Here is a 21,542-nt window from a genome sequence, read left to right as displayed (position 1 = left end):
AGTCCGGCCCTCGACTTGTACCGATTTTTAAATTTTGGCCCACTGTGTATTTGAGTTTGACACCCCTGCCTTACGGTTAACCCGTTAAACACCAGGATTAAGCCGATTGGTAGCAATTGTGTTAAAATACTGTCCAGTAATGTGTATGCTCTCCACACGGGTGAAGTAGCGTATTCATATGTGACGGTGCACCGCCACGGCGTGTTGTCAATGATGACGTAAGGTTCAATGACAAAGTATAACGGGACACATCTCCCGCAGCTCACTATAACCACGGTCACGATAACCACCGTTGCTGTTCTCTCGGTGCAGTATCGCTCCCACAGCTTTCGGCAACATATTGCGATGAAGCGATCGAAGGTAAAACTGACCGTAAACCAAACAGAACAGTCCGACGTTACAACCCGAAATACAAGTGTCAGAGCGCATACAGGAGTGATGAGCAGGGATCTGGAATAAATGTAGATATTGTTGGTCTGTTCCACTAAAGCAAAAACGATAACCACCATCAGATCCGCTGTTGCCATTCCAATCAAGTAACGGGTGATGCCTTTGGAGAGTCCGCATTTTCCCCGAGATAGGGTCACAATCGCCGTTAAATTAACTGCAAGAAATTTGGAAAGAAAATAGAAATATGGTCAGCTCCCTGAATACCCCCATTCTACCGATGCTATGCAGGGTATGGTCTGTTTGGAAGAGGAAAGCGGAAATCCAGTGTGTGCGGTCTCCGTCGCTGCACTCCGGCTGGAGGACAATGACGGATGTGAGTGTCAGTGGATTGGCGACCTTCCCACAGTTTAGAGCGAGGCATCCGAGTTCCACGACTCACGGACCGGTGAGCAGTCGATCGCTCCTGTAAAGAACACCATTTCCATTATTAGAGGTGAAAGAACCGTCGGATTATTTGTAGCGGTATCAAAGTGCCATCGAGGAGATATAAAGCACGAGTTCTCATTTACTGACTTACAGAAAAGCAGACCTACGTGTCGAAAATAGACTGGACCGTCATTTAAATAAGCTGCCACGTTGTTATAATGTCGAAGTGTCTGCACTGATAGAGACTCGGACCTAGAAAAGCAGAGACCAGCATCGCTTCAGAAAGCCTAGCGAGGTGAAATTATGAAGCAATGTCAATATCATCACGAACATAACTGATAAAAGAAAAAAATCACTTCGATCAAATTATGAAACAACGACAATATCGACACCAGCTTAATTGAGAAAAGAAGAAAACACTGCGATCGAAGTACGGAAAATGGAAATAAAACCATTAGATTCCTGAATCCTCCATTCCGGAAACACGTTTCAGCCGATGGTAGCATCTGTGCTCGGTAACAGTGCGGATACCGCAGCAGAGTAACGACGGCACCATACATAAAGTAACCAGCTCCGGCATCTTACCGGGGACACCAACCGCTACAAGTGTGGGATAGTAAATTCCCGCGATGTAGTAAATCGTCGCATATCCCATATTCCGTCAGAAGACGCGTTCAGTTGTACTGAGCGTTTCAGCTGCTCAGATGGACTGGGGATCGGTTTAGCAGACTTTTATTGAGCAGAGAGCAATTCCACTGAGGCAATTAGCGTGGTTGTCACGTCAGGGGCATTAGTGACAATCAGCTGCACAAACATTTACGTTAAACTATTTATATCCCCGTGTCATGAATTTGACTCCTAAAGGGTTTTTGCAATGTAATTACTTTAAAACAAAATTTGATGTGCTTTTTTCCATGTTATTTTCCATGACACCTGGCTTCAGATATTTGAATGAAGATATATTTTGTCATTGTTGCTTTAAATCAGGCATTCATCTTGATGTCGATTTATTTTGTAACATTTGACGGAGTACATTCGCTTCTGAAATTCAGGGAAGGAGTTTGTTCTGGCAGGGGGAACGGAGAACACTTCTTTATTAAAGGGGAACATTCGTTCATTCTTTTCTTTCGTTCGTTCCAGTCATTTCGGGGGATTGAGTGTTAGAAATCACAGTCACAGCTGACATGTGTTACAATAAAATACACCGCATATGTTCCGCCAAACACTGTAAAAGATTCACAGCGATATTCCAGAGAGCTGTGATCAAAAAGGGAACGTGTCCTCGGGAGATTAGCGAGGGCTGTGGAAAGTTTGAAGAACAATGTTTTCCAGCGCACACATGGGCCGTTTGGCAGGAACCTGACCTCTTCCAGTGAATGACCTGACCACCCCATACACGTGACCTGCGATGTAGTCTGTTTAACTTTAAAGATATTCTCAAGCCTGCCACATTTCTACCACCACTTATCCATTCATTCGGTCTTTGAACAAAAGTAGCAAGTGAAATCTGTGAACTATCCGCAGGTTCCAGGGCTTTTCTATTATTTGCCAGGAAGTTCTATTTTCTTTCTCCTGATTTACTGTCAGGTATATTGAGTGTGTGCAGAACAGCGGAAGTGTTCAAGCTCACCTTTCAATCACATTTCTACCTGTTTCTGCAGTGCACCGCTCCGTGCCTACTGTGGTACTCGTAGCGATGAGCGGGCCTCGGCTTATTGGAGAAAGTCTCATCATCCGGTTTCCGTTGTGGAACTCGTACTAATGTGCGGCCCTCGGTTGACTTGAGAAAGTATCACCACTGCCTGCAGATTCATCCTTCCAAAGTGAATCACTCCGTAACGTTCCGGGTTGAACTCCATCTGTAACTTCTCAGCGCTGCTCTGCGTCCTGTCACTGTCCTCTTGTAAACTCTTATTACCTTCTATACTATACATAATTCCTCCAACTTCCACATCATTGCAGATACAATAACTCAACGTTCCACTTCCTTATTCACGTTATTTTTAAAGCACAAATATCCTGGGTTCTCAGAACAGATCTCTGCATGACACCACTGGCACCAGCATCCGGGGAGAAAACGCTCCATCCACAACTACCCTCTGGCTCCTGGGGCGTCAGTCCTGAATCCACAAGCCAACTTTCCCAGGATACCAAGCCTTCTTAAAGGTCCTAGCATGGTTAACCATAAGTATAACCGTCACATCCTCACAGATTTGAACCAGGCTCGTGAGACATGATCTGCTCCTCACAAAGCCATACTGACTCTGCCAAATTAGGTAATGCTTCTCCAAATTCCCGTAAATCCTGTTTCTAAGAAAGTTCTCTGATAATTTTCCCATCACTGAAGTAGGACTCACCGCTTCCCGCGGTCACTCAGGTTTTCCCCCGACCACACAAGAAAACGTATTTAACCTACTGCATTTTTTTTTCAAAAGTTCCAGTACATCCTCTCTCTTAACTTCGGTATGCTGTCGCACATCGGTCTGTTTAACGCTCTCCTCACAAATGTCCCTCTCACTGGTGAATACTGAACTAAAGTCTTCATTCAGGACTTGTACTTCTTTCCCCGACCTCAGCGGCTTGTTTTATCTTTTATCCCCGACCGGCCCGACACTCATTCCGGTCATCTTTTTCTTCATATACATCTCGAATGGCTTGGGGGTTTCCTTAAAACCATTGTCCCCGGCTACTTTGTAAATCTACAGTAATCTCTGATCCTTGCTTTCTAATCCTCTGAAGTCAGCTTCCTAAAGCTTCTTTCTTCCTCTTGATCAGATGTTTCACATCGTTTGTCGACCATGGTTCCTTCACCCTACCGTCCCTTCCCTGCCGGAATGGAGCAAACCTATCCAGAACCCCATGTAAGTGCAGCCTAAAATATATTCACATTTCCGTTGTGTATTTCCCAGGAAATATCCGTTCCAGATTTATGTTTTGATGTTCCAACCTAATATCATTATAATTCCAATTACTCTGTTAATAACTTTTGGAACTGACATGGGGCTGTGGGACGGGAGAGGGCAGTGTGATTAATTTGGACCCTGACACGGGGCAGTGGGTAGAGAGTGGGGCAATGGGATGGGTATGGGGAATGACACGAGGTTGTGGGGACACAGCGGTGCATTGAGATTACTGGGTGACTGACCCGGGCCTGTGTGATTAGTGTATGTAACCCTTTTACGAAAGGAGGGTGCTGTACCCCTTATGATTTGTCTACCGACACAACCGATTTACAGACGGCGCAATGGCCACTGCTCTACACACCGTCTTTACACATCCGGAGAAGAAGGATGCTTATGTGAGAATGCTGTTCTTGGACTACAGTTCAATATTCAATATCATAATTCCCCCCAGGCTGGACAGGAAGCTCAGAGATCTCGTCTTTGACCCCGCCTCTCAGATCGCCAGTAGGTTGTAAGAGTGGGCTCCCTCACCTCCACCCATCTGACTGTCATCACAGGAGCCCTCAGTGCCATGTACTGAGTACCTCCCTTTACTCTCTATATCCCAATGTCTGTATCGCCACCCACAGCTCAAGTCTGTTAAGTAAATTTGCCGATGATACTATATTGATTGGACTAATCTCAAAATATAACGAAGTTGCCTGCACTTGTCCTGTCTAAAGTTCTTGCGTATATCTTTAGAATATAGTTCTGCCAATTATTTAATTAATTCTTCTATCTTTGATGATGAAGGAGCGATCGACTGCCTATACAGGGTTTGTCAACCTATAATACTAATTATTATGGTTTAATTGTTTTTAGCTCAAGGTGGTATAACTTGAGGTAGAGGATCGCGAAGATTTTTCTCATTTCTCAGTTGGCTATGAAATTGTGTGCTCAAATCGCTGAGATGTCTTTTATGGATGGACATGAGTGGTTCACTTGACCTTCCAAGGTGACCATTTCTTCATGTTTCTGGATTATGCTCTCATTTGAGTTTAGTGCTGTGTATTTTGTATTAGTTTTACACATGCCGGCATGTAGTGCTCAATTCTGGTTTCGTTAAGAAAAACATCCTGAAGAGGTTTCCTTTTAAATTACCACCCCTCCCCTTCTCCCAGTTTCACCGATGAATTCACATCCTTGTTATTTTTCCTCCCCTGCCCACAACACTTTTTATTCTGACTTGTCATTTCTTTTACTAAAGAAGCCAGAAATTCAAGGACAGAAGTTAGTGTAGATGCCATTACTAATGAGAAAATATGCTTTGGAAGCTGGAACGCCTGGAGGTAGATAAGACTCATGGACAAGATGATGTACACCCCAGGGTTCAGAAAGAGATAGTTGAAGATTTTGACAAGAGTTTGGTCTATAATTCCAAGAAATATCCCTATTATCTTTCGTCAACAAATGAATAACATTGTCCACCCTTCAATCTTCTAGTTCTACTTTCGTGGCCAGCGAAGACACACATATAATGTCCAAAAGCGCAGCAATATCTTCGCTCGCTTTCCCAAATTACCTGGTATCCCAAATTCAGGTATCGGAAAATCATCTATCACAATGTTTTCCTAGTTTCCATCGCATCCTCTTTCTGAGCGGCGGCATGTTCTGGCATATCTGCCTTTTTACGCTGTGTTCACATTGATCAATGTATTCAGTGAGGAGCTTCACTGTCTCCTTGGACTCCCGAGACGAGTTTTCCTCTGATCTGCCCACACTCACTCCAGACTCTTCCTGTTCTTCACAGTGCTACTCGTCAAGGCCTTCTCAAGTCCCTTTCTAAATCTTCTAAGTCCATTGTTAAATTATTTCCTATTTACATTCTGACTCGCCATAACCCTAACTGATCCTTTCTTCCTAATCTTTAAGTTTCGTTCTTTCTTCCTCTTGACGAGTTGTTGCAAATTTCTTGTCACCCAGGGTTATTTTACGCTATCATCCTTTCCCTGCGTCAACGAGACAAACCTATACTAAACCCGATGTCAGTTCTCCCTAAACAATCTCCACATATCTGTTGCGCATTACCCAGAGTGCTTCATTTCCCAAAGTACGTTCCCAAGTTCCTGCCAGGTAACACCATACATTGCAGACCCCAAATTCCAAGCTCACTTCTCCTATCACTGTGCAATGTAAATGTCGGGGAGTTCTCCCTGTCGTTTTGAAATGCTGACCCGCAGAGAGATCTGTCACCGGACCGGTTTGCTTTTCTAATAGTTGATCCGGTATCGACTGTTTGCGAGTCCGCCTTTCTTCTTATAGTGGCATGAATCCATCCTGGACACAACTGAGAAATTATGCCATACCTGAACCTGTTACCCGACCTTGTCCATTTTGAAATATCTTAAACCAGGAAAGTCCTGAAGCCATCCCTGCCCTTGTGACAATCGAGTGTCTGTGATGACTTGAACCAATTTAACACTAACGCCAGCAGCATTGAACGTTTGCATTGCTACCTTTCAGAACTGTATGAAGTAATCAATCTTCCGCCAATTCTGTAATTTCCGGAATATGATTGTTTGAATTAATGACATATTTGGCAAACTATTTAATTGTAAAACGCCTTTAATTGAAAACTCCGCTGACTTACCATTAGACCCGGTCGTTATCTACACCGATGGCCATTTAATGTAAACACATACTTCATTCCATTCCTCAGCTCTTCTCTGAATTTCCTCTGTGTCAGTGTATAGATACAAGTATTAGTGCACATGCTGAGAAATTGCAACACGAACCCAAATTGCTGTAGGATGTATACCGGGGAACTCAAATATCTGTCCTCGTAGAAATAGTTTTGCAATTGCCATTTCAGGGAATGGGCTACATAGGGCATCCAAAATAATATGAAATTAGCTGATATAGAAAACAACAAAATCATCGATTTTCTGCGATTTTGCACCTCGGCATCTTTCTGATTGTCGCTGCTGTGCCGAAGCTTTCTGCGGACTCTATTTGCCACAACGATATGTCTTACGGTTAACCCGTTAAACACCAGGATTAATCCGATTGGTAGCAATGGTGTTAAAATACAGTCCAGTATTCCATATCCTCTCCACACGGGTGAAGTAGCGTATTCATATGAGCCGGTGCACCGCCACGGCGTGTTGTCAATGATGACGTAAGGTTCAATGGCAAAGTAAATCGGGACACATCTCCCGCAGCTCACTATAACCACGGTCACGATAACCACCGTTGCTGTTCTCTCGGTGCAGTACCGGTCCCGCAGCTTTCGGCAACATATTGCGATGAAGCGATCGAAGGTAAAACTGACCGTCAACCAAACAGAACAGTCCGTCGTTGCAGCCGCGAATACAAGTGTCAGAGCGCACACAGGAGTGATGAGCAGGGATCTGGAAAAAGTGTAGATATTGTTGGTCTGTTCCACTAAAGCAACAACGATAACCACCATCAGATCCGCTGTGGCCATTCCAACCAGGTAACGGGTGATGCATTTGGAGAGTCCGCATTTTCCACGAGATAGGATCACAATCGCCGTTAAGTTAACTGCAAGAAATTGAAAAAAAAGCAAAAAGAAATATAATTAGACTAAATGTAGATATTGTTGGTCTGTTCCACTAACGTAACATCGATAACCAGCATCAGATCCGCGGAAGCCATTCCAACCAGGTATGGGTGATGCATTTTCCCCGAGAGAGTATCACAGTCGCTGTTAAATTAACTACAAGATAATTGGAAATAAAATAGAAATATTGTCAGCAGCATCTCCGTGAATGCCCCATTCTTCCGATGCTATTCAAGGTATGGTCTGTTTGGAAGTTGAAAGCGGGAATCCAGTGTGTGCGGTCTCGGTCGCTGCACTCCGGCTGGAGGACAATGACGGATGTGAGTGTCAGTGGATTGGCGACATTCCCACAGTTTAGAGCGAGGCATCCGAGTTCCACGACTCACGGACCGGTGAGCAGTCGATCACTCCTGTAAAGAACACCATTTCCATTATTAGGGGTGAAATAGCTGAAGGGACTGTTTGTAGCCGTGACAAAGTGGAGTCAATGAGATATAAAGCACGAGTTCTCATTTATAGACTTACAGAGGAACGGACCTACGTGTCGAAAATAGATGGGGCCGTCATTTAAATAAGCTGCCACGTTGTTATAAGGTCGAACTGTCTGCACTGATAGAGACTCGGGCTTGGAAAAGCAGAGACCAGCATCACTTCAGAAAGCTTAGCGATGTGAAATTGTGAAACAACGACAATATCGGCACCAACTTAATTGACAAAAGAAAGAAAACACTGCTATCAAAGTACGGATAATGAAAATAAAACAATCAGATGCCTGAATCCTCCATTCCGGGAGCACGTTTCAGCCGACGGCAGCATCTGTGCTCAGTAACAGTGCGGATACCGCAGCAGAGTAACGACGGCACCATACATAAAGTGACCAGCTCCGGCATCTTACCGGGGACACCAACCGCTACAAGTGTGGGATAGTAAATGGCTGCGATGTAGTAAATCGCCGCATATCCCATATTCCGTCAGAAGCAGCGTTCTGTTGCACGGAGCGTTTCAGCTGCTCAGATGGACTGGGGATCGGTTTAGCAGACTTTTATTGAGGAGAGAGCAATTCCACTGAGACAATTAGCTTGGGATTCACTTCAGGGACATTAGTGACAACCAACTGCACAAACACTTACGTTAAACTATTTTTACTCACTCTGTCACCGTGCCATGAATTTGACTCCTCAAGGGACATTGCAATCTACATACTTTAAAACAAAGTATAATGTGAATTTGCCAATTTAAATTCCATGACAACTGACCTCAGCTATTTAAACAGGACATTTTTGTATCAGTGTTTATGGAGGCGTTCATAATGAAGTCGATTTATTTTGTAGCATTCAACGGAGCACATTTGCTTCCAAAATTGAAGGAAGGAGTTTGTTCTGGCGGGTGAAATGGAGAACGCTTCTTTATTAAAGGGGAATATCCGTTCATTCTTTTCTTTCGTTCGTTCCAGTCATTCCGGGCGGTTTGAGTGTTGGAAATCACAGTGACAGCTGACACGTGTTACAATAAAATATACTCTACATGTATTCCACCTCACAATTTAAAAGATCCACAGCGATATTCCAGAGATCTGTGATCAAAAAGGGAACTTATTTTCGGGAAATTAGCGAGGGCTGTGGACAGTTTGAAGAACAATGTTTTCCAGCGCACACATGGGCCGTTTGGCAGGAACCTGACCTCTGCCAGTGAATGACTTGACCACCTCATACCCGTGACCTGCCATGCAGTCTATTTAACTTTAAACATATTCTCAAACCTGCCACAATTTTACCACTATTTCTCCATCCATTCTCTCTTTGAACAAAAGTAGCAAGTGAAATCTGTGAATCCTCCGCAGGTTCCAAGGCTGTTCTATTATTTGCCACGAAGTTGTATTTTTTTCTCCTGATTTACTGTCAGGTATATTGCCTTTCGTGCGTCACTATGAGCATGTGCAGAACAGCGGAAGTGTTCAAGCTCACCTGTCAATCACACTTGCTTCTGCTCCTGCAGTGCACCGCTCCGTGCTGATTGTGCTTCTCGTTCCGATATGCGGCCCTCGGCTTATTGGAGAAAGTCTCATCACTCTATTTCAATTGTGGAACTCGTACTAACGTGAGGCTCTCGGTTGACTCGAGAAAGTATCACCTCTCTGACTTCAAATTCATCCTTCCAAAGTGAATCATTTCGTACTTTTCCGGATTGAGCACCATCTGTAACTTCTCAGCGCTGCTCTGCGTCCTGTCACTGTCCTGTTGTAAACTCTGACTACCTTCTATACTATCCATTATTCCACCAACCTCCACATCATTGAAAATACAATAACTCACCATTCCACTTCCTTATTCACAACATTTTTAAAGCACAGAAATCCGGGGTGTCTCATAACAGATCTGTGCAGGGCACCACTGGCACCAGCATCCAAAGGGAAAACGCTCCATCCACAACTATTCTCTGCCTTCTTAGGCGTCAGTCCTGAATCCACAAGCCACCTTTACCAGGATACCAAGTCTTCTCAAGTTCTGAAAGGTCCTACCATGTTTAACCGAAGGCTGACCGCCTCATCCTCACAGAATTGAACCAGGCCCGTGAGAGATGATCTGCCTCTCACAAAGCCATACTGATTCTCCCAAATCAGGTAATGCTTCTCCAAATTCTCCTGACTCCTGTGTCTAAGAATGTTCTCCAATAATTTGCCGTCACTGAAGTAGGACTCACCGCTTCCAGCAGTCACCCTGGGATTTCCCTGACCACACAAGAGGAGTTACCTATCCTAATGTTTTTTATTAAAGTTCCAGCACATCCTCTCTCTTAACTTCGATACTTTGTCGCACATCACCCGTTTAACGCTCTCCTCACAAACGTCCCTATGACTGGTGAATACTATACTGAAGACTTCATTCAGGACCTGCCCTTCTTCCCCCGACTTCAGGGGCTTGTTTCATCTTCTATCCCCAACAGGTCCAACACTCACTCTAGTTATCCTTTTCTTCACATACATCAAGAATGGCTTGGGGTTTTCCGTAAATTTACTGCAGACTTTCTGTAGATGTCTCTAGTTATCATAATTCCATTCTTCGGTTTGTCCCCGGCTATTTTGTAAATCTTATGGAAACATACAGAACTAAAGATCTTGGAGACAGAATTAATGACTTGTTTGCAATAAAGGAGTTATTTGGAAGTTAAGCGAATGGGCTTGGTTTAGAAAACATGAGTGAGGAGTTAGCACTTGTGCAAGATAATGTTCAGCCCGTCCTTGAAACCCCTGCTGGATCTGATCACGTGATGGTTAATTGTTCTGAGGTGAAGTGGAAAAGAGAAAATCGGTGATCAAACGCCATTTTGAATGTAACAGGATTTGGTTTTATAACTAAGTATGTGAAAGGTGAAGACAATAACAAGTTGGATTGATTGTCTGGATGTTAAGTTTAAGAATGAAATAGAAACTAGAATTTTTATACGCTTCTCTAGTCTGCTACATGTAAATCAGATATGTATTGCTTTATATTCTGTAATCTGCAGTTAGACAAGAATTTTGCTCCTTGAGCAAAATCTTTTCCCAACAAGAGAGAGAGATTTGACGAGATCCTAAGCATTATTCAATATGGAATGTGCCTTTAAAAAGAGAGAGAGTAGCTGTACACTGAATCAGAGAGAGAGAGCACCGAACAGCTCGTGAGTCTCCATGGTTACGGAAGGGTGGGGCTATATAATGGGCAGCTGGCGTTCAGCATGTTTGGGATATATACAATGTCAGCTGGCTTTTCACACAGACACACAGACACACGGAAGACACGGACAGAAATACAGAAGAAATAGACACCGTATGAGCTTTCAGTGCCCACGAAAGGGTGGGTTTTGCTCGCAGTGTGGAAAAGAGGGGACCGGTGGAATGCTATCGATGTGTTTAACCCTTGACTGTGTTGATAGCTTTACCAGGTAAACAAGGTATGCTTTTGTGTGCTCACAGTCGATAACTTTAACAGCTCTTCGGAGCACAACGGAAAGATCGATAACAATGAAAACAAATCACCTCTCTCTCTCCCCCCCCACCCCCAATTCTACTCGGTTTAATATCAAGAACTTAACTGACGTCATTCCTATACCATCATAAGACTGCATCATTTACTACATAAGCCTGAAGGAGTTTGGGGTTTTATATTTACACATTTATATATGCAAAAACTCTGCTAACAAGTTTGACTTATCTGGTTTTATAATACTATATTACGTAGATACTAATAAATAGTGTTTTGTTTGTAACAATACCAGACTCCAGGTGTGTTCCATTTCTGCTGGTTCTTTTAACCCGTTACAGGGCACGTAACAAAACCGTTCCAACCCCTACATCACACCGCATTTCTGTAAACCACTTCGACCCCTACAGCACTCGGCATCTCTGCAAAACCTCCATCATCCACTCTGGTGCATTCAGACGACAGCAGACCCGAGAAAGATACAATCGCGTCAGCTTGAATTGCTCATAAAACACTGTTGGCCAGAAGAAACTACAGTCTGATCAAGGACAGGGGAAGCAGATAAACCAGTTCTCTGTTTCCCCCCATTTTGTGGACTATGAACTGATCTTTCACTAGAATAGTTTTTATCTGCAATTTGAGAAGGATAAGGGCAGCTCTGAAGTGTCAGTGTTGCAGTTGAACAAAGGAGACTATGGAGCCATGAGGGAGGAGCTGGCCAAAGTTAACTGGACGGATAGCCTAGCAGAAAAGACAGTGGGACAGCAATGGCAGGTATTCTTGGGAATAATGCACAAGGTGCAAAATCAGTTCATCTCCCGGAGAAGGAAGGATTCCAAGAGGGGAAAGGGGCCACAGTGGTTGATAAAGGAAGTCAGAGACTGCATAGCATTGAAAAAAAGGAAGTATGACAGAGCTAAGGTGAGTGGGAGGATAGGTGATCGGGAAATTTTTAAGGAACAACAGAACTTAACTAAAAAGGCAATACGGCGAGAAAAAGATGAGGTACGAACGCAAGCTAGCCAGGAATATAAAGGAGGATAGCAAAAACTTTTTTAGGTATGTGAAGAGAAAGAAGATAATTAAGAACAATGTTCGGCCCTTGAAGAATGAATTGGGTGAAACTGTTATGGGAAACAGATAAATGGCAGACGAATTTAATAAGTACTTTAGATCTGTCTTTACTAAGGAAGACACAAACAATCTCCCAGATGTATGGATGGGCCAAGGACATAGGGTAACAGAGGAAATGAAACAGATTGACATTAGGAAGAAAACGGTGATGAGTAGACTGATGGGACTGAAGGCTGACAAATCCCCAGGTCCAGATGGTCTGCATCCTAGGGTACTAAAGGAGGTGGCCCTGGAAATTGAGGATGCATTGGTAATTATTCTCCAATGTTCCTTAGATTCAGGATCAGTTCCTGATGATTGGAGAATGGCTAATGTTACCCCACTTTTTAAGAAAGGAGGGAGGGAGAGAACAGAGAACTATCGACCTGTCAACCTAACATCAGTAGCGGCGAAGATGCTAGAGTCCATTATTAAAGATGAAATAGTGGCATATTTAGATAGCTGTGACAGGATTGGGCCGAGCCAGCATGGATTTACCAAGGGTAAACCATGCTTGACTAATCTATTGGAGTTCTTCGAGGATGTAACCACGAAGATAGACAAGGGAGATCCAGTGGATGTAGTGTACCTCGATTTTCAGAAGGCATTTCATAAGGTCCCACATAGGAGATTGATGGGTAAAATCAAAGCTCATGGCATTGGGGGGAAGACATTGACATGGATAGAAAACTGGTTGGTAGATGGGAAGCAAAGGGTAGCAGTCAGTGGGTGTTTCTCGGAATGGCAGGTGGTGACAAGTGGGGTGCCACAGGGCTCGGTATTGGGACCACAGCTGTTTTCGATTTACGTCAACGATTTAGATGAAGGCATTGAGAATAACATCAGCAAGTTTGCTGGTGATACTAAGCTGGGTGGCAGTGTGACATGTGATGAGGTTGTTAGGAGAATTCAGGGTGACTTGGATAGGCTGGGTGAGTGGACAGATACTTGGCAGATAACGTTTAATGTGAATAAATGTGAGGTTATCCACTTTGGGAGCAAGAACCGGAAGGCAGATTATTATCTGAACGGTGTAAAGTTAGGTAAGGTAGAAATACAAAGAGATCTAGGAGTCCTTGTTCATTTGACACTGAAGGTGAATGAGCAAGTACAGCAGGCCGTGAGGAAGGCTAATGGAATGTTGGCCTTGATTACAAAGGGAATTGAGTACAAGAGGAAGGAAATCCTCTTGCATTTGTACTGGGCCGTGTTGAGACAACACTTGGAGTATTGTGTACAGATTTGGTCTCCAGGGTTAAGGAAGGACATCCTGGCTGTAGAGGAAGTGCAGCGTAGATTCACAAGGTTAATTCCTGGGATGTCAGGACTTTCTTACGCAGAGAGGTTAGAGAGACTGGGCTTGAACACGCTGGAATTAAGGAGATTGAGAGGGGATCTGATTGCAACATATAAGATTATTAACGGATTGGACATGATAGAGGCAGGAAATATGTTCCAGATGCTGGGAGAGTCCAGTACCAGAGGGCATGGTTTGAGAATAAGGGGTAGGTCATTTAGGACAGAGTTAAGGAAAAACTTCTTCTCCCAGAGAGTTGTGGGGGTCTGGAATGCACTGCCTCGGAAGGCAGTGGAGGCCAATTCTCTGGATGCTTTCAAGAAGGAGCTAGATAGGTATCTTACGGATAGGGGCATCAAGGGATATGAAGACAAGGCAGGAACCGGGTATTGATAGTAGATGATCAGCCATGATCTCAAAATGGCGCTGCAGGCTCGAAGGGCCAAATGGTCTACTTCTGCAACTCTTGTCTATCGTCTATTGTCTAATAATTTAATTAGAGGAACTGAATGTGGACACAGGAAGCTTCAGGTAATGATCTGCGAAACCTGAGTCCATTCTCAAACAAGTCGCCATTTGTTACATAAAGGGTGTGGACTCTGAACTGATTCTTGACCCAGGGACAATCTAATCAAAGCAATAAACCTGAGACCATGCTCAGAGGAGCAGCTACTTGTTGTGTAAAATGCCAGACATATCAAAGAAGCAATCAGTGGTCTCGTTAGACTCTGTCTGGGTTGCCTCATGCAACTGGTTTGGACCAGACAGGGTGTAAAGATACGAATACATAAGGCTGGGGTGGACAGAGCCACGTAAAATATGTTGGTTGTAGCTCTGTACAATGATCAGTAACCAGGTGACCCAGGTTGGTCAGGTGACCTTGAGCCAATGGTTTGGAGATCCAATGGTTCAATTGATGAGGAACAATATAAGATTCTGGAGCTTCAGATATGCCGGGGAAATAACTCTCCAGCGGCCAGAGACCAACCATTGCCGAAAAGTAGGACCACACGGACACGTGGAGATCGGGAACATGAGGATCGGAAGATGATGAAAGGCATTGATCGTGTGGATATTCAGAGGCTTTTTCCCAGGGCTGAAATGGTTGCCACAAGAGTACACGGTTTGAAGGTGCTGGGGAGTCGGTACTGAGGAGATGTCAGGGGTAAGTTTTTTTTTACTCAGAGAGTGGTGAGTGCGTGGAATAGGCTGCCGGCAACAATGGTGGTGGCGGATACGATAAGGTCTTTTTAAGAGAATTTTGGATAGGTACATGAAGCTTAGGAAAATAGAGGGCTATAGGTAGGCCTAGTCATTTCTAAGGTAAGGACATGTTCGGCACAACTTTGTGGGCCGAAGGCCCTGTATTGTGCTGTAGATTTTCTATGTTTTCTACGTTTCTATGGAAAGCGTTGCCGGCGTAGACTCTTTTCCCGGATAATAACTTTTCTCTTCATTGACTCTTCATGGAGTGTCAGGGTTTCCAGTTGGGTGCACACAGGAAGATAGTGTGTAAATCTACGTGCTTTTAGTATAAATAATAACAGATACTTGTTGGTGAATACAGATTCTCTGTATCTCATTGATCATTGTTACAAGGGATGATTCTTGTCACAGTGACGTCCAGGATTAACATTGCCCACTAACAGGACGCGCCCTCTACACAGTGTTACCATCGGGAAGGAGATACAGAAGTCTGAAAGCTCAGGCTCACGCAAGTGGTTATTAAGATTCCGGTTTCAACGTTTAAGAGGTGATTTGATGAGTACATGGATTAGAGGGACATGGATGGCCACGGTCCGGGTGTAGGTCGATGGGAGTAGGCAGTGTAAATAATTCTTCACAGACCTGACGGTCTGGAGACCCTGTTTCTGTGCAGTGGTTCCCTGTACCTGACTGAATGCATGTCCGGGTTACAACGTTAGTATTTTCCAGCACCGACCAATCTAGAAAGTCGTTGATACTGTTCGATCCCTCTTTCCTTGCACACATTGAAGCATGGAGTCTGAGTAAAATGGATGGTTACAGCGTGAGCAGATGGAAGTGCAGATGTGAGATGATAACGGGAGTATCACCCTACAGGAATTTACCTTCACTCCTTTGTAAAGACAGTAGTTCCGGGCTGGAGGTGGGTGTGACAGTGGTCCCGGTACAGTGAATAAATCTGTTGCTTCGGCTGTGGTAATGGGGATCATTCGTCCCGATACTATACTATACTATACTATACTATACTATACTATACTATACTATACTATACTATACAACAAAGGGGTCATTTCATCCGAATCTTATCCTTAAAGAAATTGGAGGTGGGAAATCTTGGCAGTCGTTGGGTGCTTGGAGTTGTGGAGACGTCATATTTCAATTGTGTCGAATATTAATTGAATACAATACATTGCTTTCTGCGTCTCTTTGTCTTGAAGTCGAAAGGTTTTATTAAATGTTGTATCGTTGCTATTACAGATGTTTGTTAACTATTGAACAAACAAGGGCATGCCATTTTCTGCGATATTTTGCAAATATGAATGCATTGCGGATTTAAATTATAGCATACGGTTTGGACATAAGTGAGTTCAATTGAAAGAGAGAGCGAAAGATTACGGCCATAGATGGCTTTATGTGAGTCGTGTGTTCTTTAGTTTGTGTCGAGGATGATTGAATTAATCTTCTTTTTCACTATACATGTGACAAAAAATTGCGCACCTTACGGGAAGTGATTTCCAGGAACTGATGCGAAATTCGAAGGCTGCGTAATTTTCCGGATTTCTATGAAGTGTTAGTGCATGTGAGCCTCAGCCCTCCACATCTCACTCTCCTAAGTTCTGTAGAATACGTGCTGAGGCCTTTTGCTTTGGAAGTTGTTTGTTCTGTATTCTGCAATTGCCTGCGATGGTTTTGAAGGAAGACAAGTGTGAGCCCGGATATTCGCTTTGGTCTCGCCACGTTTTCAGTTTGTGTCGTTTCGTATGTTTCATTTATTATTGATTTCAGAGGGAGACACGGATTTCATACCGGCCATGTGGATTCAGGGTTAAATAGATCGATATATGAGCGCATCTACACCTGATATGATAAAACCACGATTCAAAAGTAAACTAGTATTGGGATAAACTGGTGTGTACTTGAATTGGGAATTTGGAATTGGCATTTTGGAAGAATGGTGATTTTAATGAGCAGCAAAAGCTGCTGCTGAACACTTTGAAATGCTGGTTTTAAGTGGCAGGGATCCATTGGAAAAGATTGCTTTGCGTTCATTGTAGCATCTGTCCTATAATATGTAAATGGCAGGTCAGTTTAGATAACGTGGCTGTGCAGTCAACAGCTCAGAGAGTTGCTTGCATCCTCAGCCCTTATTCCATAAATTAGAATATGCCCTGCAATATGTAAATAGCGGGTCAATTTCGATAACGAGGCGGTGCAGTTAACAGCTCAGCGATTTGCTTACGTCATCAGCCCTAATACTATAAATTATCCAGGTGCTGCTGCGTGATCAGATTAAATCGGTTATTTCCCTCAGCCCCGTTTCTCGGAAATGCAGAGTCCAGATATAGTAGTAAAGTGTGCCGAAATTTCGATCCTTGGTGCGGAAAACGGCTGCCCGCTGTCTTCCATCCAGAATTCACTCTATCTACTACATCATCTGTCTTCTGTTAAGAAGACAATTCTGAATCAACGCAGCCCGGTTTCCCTCGATCCCATGGTTCCTGACTTTCTGAATGAGTCTATTATGGAGAACTAATGAAACGCCGGACCAAAATTAATGCACCCACATCGACTGTTCTGATACTTCTGTTTGTTTTTCACTGTTACAAATAATTAAATCTGGCTAATAAAGTACAACATGCCCCTCAAAAACCCTTGTTGAATCTCCTTTACCAGATTACGATTCCCCAAATGCTCATAAGTTTCGTCTACAATAATCTTCCCCAATAGTGTACCTACTACTGACGGAAGACTCCCTGTTCTATAATTCAAAGGAGTATCCCTATTATCTTTAGTCAACAAAGGAATAACATTTGCCACACTCCAGTCTTCTAGTTCTACTTCCGTAGCCAGTGAAGACCCAAATATCCTGTATAAAAGCTCAGTAATCTCTTCTCTCGCTTTCCGAAATCACCTGGACTACTACAGTGTGAGACTGTTGGTTTCATTCTGTATCTGTCAGTCTCTGTTACAGTGTGAGAGTGTGGGTTTCATTCTGTATCTGACAGTCTCTGTTACATTGTGAGAGTGTGGGTTTCATTCTGTATCTGTCAGTCTCTGCTACAGTGGGAGAGTGTGGGTTTCATTCTGTATCTGTCAGTCTCTGTTACAGTGTGAGAGTGTGGGTTTCATTCTGTATCTGACAGTCTCTGTTACAGAGTGAGAGTGTGGGTTTCATTCTGTATCTGTCAGTCTCTGATACAGTGTGAGAGTGTGGGTTTCATTCTGTGTCAGTCTCTGTTACAGTGTGAAAGTGTGGGTTTCATTCTGTATCGGTCAGTCTCTGCTACAGTGTGAGAGTGTGGGTTTCATTCTGTATCTGTCCGTCTCTGTTACAGTGTGAGAGTGTGGGTTTCATTCTGTATCTGTCAGTCTCTGTTACAGCGTGAGAATGTGGGTTTCATTCTGTATCTGTCAGTCTCTGCTACAGTGTGAGAGTGTGGGTTTCATTCTGTATCTGTCCCTCTCTGTTACAGTGTGAGAGTGTGGGTTTCATTCTGTATCTGTCGGTCTCTGTTACATTGTGAGAGTGTGGGTTTCATTCTGTACCTGTCTGCTCCAGCGTCACGGGTGTTGTCTCAATCCCGTACCTGTGAATATCTGACTCAATGTGAGCCGATGGGTTTTTTCTCCTTCTTTCCGCTGTTCCACCAATCTAGTGAATACTCTTAAAATAGATTCTGTATTCACTGAGCTATTCTTAGAACAAGATTTGTCTGCAGTTGGGTTATGTTAAAATTGTGAGAGAGACACTGCACTGATGAGTAATGATGTTTACTTTGAGCAGCACATTCAGCGTCATAGGGTCATATGGCAAAAAGACCATTTGGCCCGGCATAATTCTGCATGCTATCCGTTGCTAAACCACACAGTGCCAACTGAGCGACATTTAATCCGTAAACCTCTATGGTATGGCAACACATCTTCTGAAATATTGAATGAAAATAAACAAAATAAATATATTAATTAATTTAAATAAATAAGTGCGTAATTAATTTCATAAGTTGATCGAAATAAAACCCAGCAAGACAGCCTGTTTCATGCTCCTACATTATTTATATGAATAAATTTCCCTCAGCAATTTTAAATTGCTGCCTTCTCCGTGTATCTCTGTACTCTTACGTTTGCTGATTCTGTCACATATTCCTCAATGTGAATCAGAGCGTGAATCTATTCGAGTTATAACCCACTCATAAATAAAATAAGAATCTTTCCGATTTTCCTATGACAGTTTCGGACTCGTCTTCAATATGCCATGCATTTTTGATTGGGAAAATTGTAACTATGTTGTTCTGTGCAGCACCGAGAGATTTTGTGTGTAGGATTGCGAGGGAAGCTCAAGTTTTGCATCTGGAATCATCTAAAGGTTCACATTACAACAGGCGGTTGACTGATGAACTCTGAGAAATTGCCAACACGGTTTACGTCACTGCACAGCCGGGAATCTTCCGTTCGTCAGGGACATGGCTAGCGGGAGAGCTTGTTCCGGTGTTGCAAGACATCGTGTCCTATATTACACTCGTCAGTGCAGAAGAACAAGATGAAAGTAAATGAATGGACAGCAGATGATGAATAGATTGAATTTTAAATGGGAACACATCACGTGGACATGTTAGGATCATGGAACCGTAGAGAACAGGAACACGCTCTTTGACTCACTACTTCTGCGCTGAACACGATACCAAATGAGACTAAACTCTGATGACAGTACATGACCCATCTCCCTTCATTCACTGGATGCTCATGCGCTTTGACAGAATATTTACCGTTATGGGAATCTAGAGGTTATATCCCAATAGAAGGCAGACCTTTGCCATCAGCTCCCTTGTTGAAGTAAATATTTGAGAAGGGAAGTGGAAACACTGATGGACTAAAAAGGTGGAGGCTCAGTTAAAGACATCTCCGGAAGGGAGCAGGAAGGCTGGTGAGTTCGCCAAACTAGAATCAAGCTGGGTGGTGAAAGGGAATCCACATGTAGAGGTGGGGATGATAGAAAAACCAGGAAACTGTACACATATAGACACAGTAACAGGATCAGGAGTTAGCAAAGGTAGAAACAGTAGAGGATTCTGAAGATTATGGGAAATATCCAGGAATACAGGCACGGATTTGGAGTATACTTGATAGTGGTAAATTTAAGGTGCAAAATTGTGAAAGAAACCAGATGATGTACTTGCACCATGACATTTGTGGGCATCAAAGATCAGATAGAACTATAGAACAGTTGAAGAATCTGTGTTGGTGGCCAAATCTGCGAGGAGATGTACATTATTGTAAAAATTGTTTGATTTGTGAACAGTGGTAACCCAGATAAATCGGCAATCGAAACGGTTTTAAGATTCGCTCCGTAGAAGGACCATGTGTTAACTTGTAGGATTATTTTGTTGGATTTTCACCTCCATGCGATGGATGGCTGAACTATATCCTCGAGACGAAGTTCAACCTGGAACCGTACAGAGTGATTCAATTTGGAAGGATGAATTTGAAGGCAGAAGTTATATTTTCTCGAGTCAACCCAGGGCCGGACGTTAGTACGAGTTCCACAATAAAAACAGAGTGGTGAGACTTTCTCCAATAAGTCCAGGGCCGCTCATCGTTACGAGTACCACAATGAGAATGGAGCGGTACACTACAGGAGCAGAAGGAAGTGTGATTGACAGCTGAGCTTGAACACATCCGCTGTTCTGCACAGACTCATAGTGACGCTCGAAAGGCAATATACCTGACAGTAAATCAGGAGAATAAAAAATACAACTTCGTGGCAAATAATAGAACAGCCTGGGAACCTGCGGATAGTTCACAAATTTCACTTGCGACGTTTGTTCAGACAGAGAATGGATGGAGAAATAGTGATGGAATTGTCGCAGGTTTGAGAATATCTTTAAAGTTAAATCGACTGCCTCGCACGTCACGGGTGTGAAGTGGTCAAGTCATTCACTGGCAGTGGTCAGGTTCCTGCCAAATGGCCCATGTGTCCGAAGGAAAACATTGTTCTTCAAACTGTCCACAGGCTTCGCGAATTTCCCGAGGACACGTTCAAGTCGAATACCTACTTTAAAAGCAACACAGATATAGCTGAAGCCAGGTATCATGGAAAATAGCTTGGAAAAAAAACACATCATATTTTGTTTTAAGATACATAGATGGCAATGTCCCTTGAGGAGTCAAATTCATTACACAGGAACAGTGAGTAAAAATAGTTTAACTTGTGTTGGTGCAGTTGGTTGTCACTAATGTCCCTGACGTGATCGCCACTCTAATTGCTTCAGTGGAATTGCTCTCTCCTCAATAAAAGTCTGCTAAACCGATCACCAGTCCATCTGAGCAGCTGAAACGCTCCGTACAACTGAACGCTGCTTGTGACGGAATATGGGATATGCGGCCATTTATTACATCGCGGGAATTTTCTATCCCACACTTGTAGCGGTTGGTGTCCCCGGTAAGATGCCGGAGCTGGTTACTTTATGTATGGTGCCGTCGTTACTCTGCTGCGGTATCTGCACTGTTACTAAGCACAGATGCTACCGTCGACTGAAACGTGTTTCCAGAATGGAGGATTCAGGCATCTAATGGTTTTATTTCCATTTTCCGTACTTCGATCGCAGTGTTTTCTTTTTTTGTCAATTAAGTTCGTGCCGATATTGTAAATGTTTCATAATTGCACCTCGCTAGGCTTTCTGAAGTGATGC

General features: G+C 43.4%; 1 protein-coding gene across 1 annotated transcript in view; it reads left to right on the top strand.

The window, feature by feature from the left end:
• The window catches only part of LOC140720589 (general transcription factor II-I repeat domain-containing protein 2-like), a 46,289-nt gene that overhangs the window by 1,653 nt on the left and 23,094 nt on the right, over positions 1-21,542 (top strand). The window lies entirely within an intron of this gene.

Source organism: Hemitrygon akajei, unplaced genomic scaffold (genome assembly GCF_048418815.1).
Source record: "Hemitrygon akajei unplaced genomic scaffold, sHemAka1.3 Scf000045, whole genome shotgun sequence".
Taxonomy (NCBI): domain Eukaryota; kingdom Metazoa; phylum Chordata; class Chondrichthyes; order Myliobatiformes; family Dasyatidae; genus Hemitrygon; species Hemitrygon akajei.
This window is presented reverse-complemented; position numbering and strand designations above follow the sequence as displayed.